The sequence below is a fragment of the Quercus suber genome, unplaced genomic scaffold (assembly GCF_002906115.3).
Source record: "Quercus suber isolate HL8 unplaced genomic scaffold, Cork oak 2.0 scaffold_157, whole genome shotgun sequence".
NCBI lineage: Eukaryota > Viridiplantae > Streptophyta > Magnoliopsida > Fagales > Fagaceae > Quercus > Quercus suber.
In genome coordinates this window covers 92,738-95,808 of record NW_027069618.1, presented here as the reverse complement: position 1 = coordinate 95,808, position 3,071 = coordinate 92,738, and the positions used below count along the sequence as shown (strand labels likewise).

Below are 3,071 nucleotides of genomic sequence, written 5' to 3'. Positions count from 1 at the left end.
CTTGCCTAAACCTGAACAAATGTATTTTGGACCGGGCTTCTGAGTTTTTCTTTTGTGCCTATAATGGTGTGGTGACCAAAATGAGGATCATGAAGAGCATTAGATGGGAGAAACCGGGGGCGGGTTGGTTCACTCTGAACACGGATGGTTCGGTGGCTAGCAATTCTGGTTCAGCAAGGGGAGGTGGGCTTGTTAGAGATGAAAATGGCACTTGGGTTATGGGTTTTGCAAGAAAGATTGGGAACACCTCTTGTTATTTAGCGGAGTTATGGGCGCTTCGTGATGGTTTACAGCTGTGTTTACAAATTCAAGCTCATTCGGTGGTTATTGAGTTAGATGCAAAAACCATTGTGGAGGCTCTAAATTCTCCAACTTCTCCTAATTCTAGTGGAGCTCCGTTAATGGATGAATGCTGGCATATGGTTACCCGGATCCCTCAGAGGAGAGTTAGACATATTTATAGGGAGGCTAACAGGTGCGCTGACGCATTGGCTAGACTAGGCACTTTACTTGATAATGAATTCGTTGTATTCAACAGTCCGCTTGTGGACTTAGTATTCTGCTTGGAGGCTGATGCCATTGGCAGGGATGTTAACAGGGTGTGTCCTGTTCCTTTTCTTGCTGTTTAGTGTTTTATAAAATTTCCCTTTATACCAAAAAAAAAAATAAACGATTATTAAACATGACAGAGCGAGAAAACCCAAAGGGACCAGCCCATCTTAACTTGAACTAGAAAACTCAGCATGGGGAGTAGAAGATATGGGGATGGACCCAAACTGCAGGATTATGGGTCGAAGTGCTTTGTGTACGTGTAAAAGCAAAATCTCAAAAAATAAGACTAGAGAGGAGAGAAGCTATTATATCTGTGATTACATTAGCCATTTCGCCATTTCGCCAAAAAAAAAAAACTTTTACAAAAAACGTCGACAGCAGGGTTCGAACCTGCGCGGGCGAAGCCCAACAGATTTCAAGTCTGTCTCCTTAACCACTCGGACATATCGACATTGGCGATAGCTTTCCTCAAAAACCAAAAATATAGAGGTCCCTCTAATTCTAATTCCCTCCCAAATTCTTCGCCCAATTGACGATTTCATGGTAGCATGGAGGGCTCAATTTGATAAGCGATAAACTAATCAATAGCATTTTAAAATAGATTCAAACTAATGAATAAAGGGCTAATTCAATTTGTCTTTGGAGAGAGAGAGAGAGAGAGAGTGTGTAATGGAAATCAAGAAAAAGGAAATAAAAGGACAACAAAAAGGAGAAAGTAATATTAAAAAATCAATAGATGAATTAATAAAAAATGCTAACGTGGTTAATAGGATAATCTATATAACATGAGCAATGAAATTCAATTTTTTATTTTTTATTTTTTTAACATTAAGATAAAAAAAGACTCTAAATTTAGAAGATGTAATATTTATACAACATCGAATTTTCTAAACCCTAAATAATAAGTAAGAGCATTCACATTAGCTTTCCTAAAATTTATTTTTTATTTTAGGATAATCACCTACTTTTTGTAATGACCAAATGCAAAAAACAATCCTTATGGTTTAATTCTTTGTCATAACTTTATGAGGTTTTCATACTCCCCAAATTGAACATTGGAACTAACTTCACCTAGCTCTTATGGATGAAAAAAATCATCTAAAGATCAAATGGCCACATTAAGAAGAATCACCAACTAATTTGCACTACTGGTCAAGTGATGGTCACGAAATAAAAAATAGCTAATAAAAGTTAATTATAGGAGTCAATTTAGCTGATATGAAATATATATGGAAAAACTGAAATCCTATAGGGTATTTTCGCAACTAACCCAAACCTCGAAGGGTGTTTTTGCATTTAAACAATTTTCTATTTTAACTATCCACTTTTCAAAACATACACATTTGATTGTGTATTTAAATATTCATTTTTATTATTATTCCTATCCATATCTCTTTTTTATTTATTTTTTTATAGTTTTCCTCTGTCTTCTCAACAATCAACATAGGCTCACCGAAATTAAACCCACAAATCAACCCAAATCAAATCCACAAATCAACACCTAAACCCACAACAAAACTAACTAATCGTTCAAATAACTTAAAGGGATAGTAGGATCAGTAAAATAAGAGGACGAGTACGGTAGTTCTTGATTTTTGGGAAGGCATATATTGTAGCTAAATGGTATTTTGGCTAACGTTTAGATAGCCAGTGTGGGTGTTTTTATTAACAATTAACAATAGTGATATTTCCTTTATTTATTTATTTATCTAGTACGACATCCATCGATTACGACTTCATCAGCTTTTGAAAATTACAATTCATGAAATTGTGCATGTCTTCTTATCCATGTCACACCGTGGTCTGCTTTTGGGGATATTAATTCCTCTGTTCACATAGATAAATATATACATATATGCCTCTTAAACCTGATAATATTTCCACCGGAAAATCTTGTAATAGTGAATTACATCATGCAAATTTCAGATTAAAATATTAGAGGACGCGAAGTCCTCAACCATATTCATCAATCATCATCATCGTACATAGGTAAGTGGAAAATGTGAGTGGCTGATATCCTAACCTAACTACTTTCTTTCATCTGTAAGGCCAATAAATACACAGAAGGAGATGAAATAGAACTGTAGCAGCTAGGACCACTGGACCAGCGTAAAAAAAACTTCGACGACTAGGGAAGACCTTTGACTGGTCACCGTTGCGTATTGCCAGCTACTTGCATGCTATTAAAGTGCTTTTACTTCGTCTTCTCAAAAAGGAAAAAAACAAAAGAAGTGCTTTTTACTTCCATTCAAAATAAAATAAAGAAAGAAAGTGCTTCCATTATATATATATATATATATATGGACTTCTTCCAGAGATATTATTATTTGTTTTTTTGCTGTTTTTTATTTTTTATTTTTTATTTTTTAATCTAGTTTTATTCTGTATCATTCAATTCTTTTTCTTTTTCTTTTTAAAACCCTGTATCATTCAATTCAGACGAACATAAATTGAAAGGATTTATTATTATTCTTTTTAGAGTAAAATATCATTTTCATCCTTAAACTTTTATAAAAGTT

At 34.2% G+C, this 3,071-nt stretch overlaps 1 non-coding gene across 1 annotated transcript; it reads right to left on the bottom strand.

The window, feature by feature from the left end:
* Positions 1-921: 921 nt before the first annotated feature.
* TRNAS-UGA (transfer RNA serine (anticodon UGA)) lies at positions 922-1,003 on the bottom strand. Its single transcript has one exon. It is a non-coding gene; the product is annotated as a tRNA-Ser (tRNA).
* Positions 1,004-3,071: the final 2,068 nt, after the last annotated feature.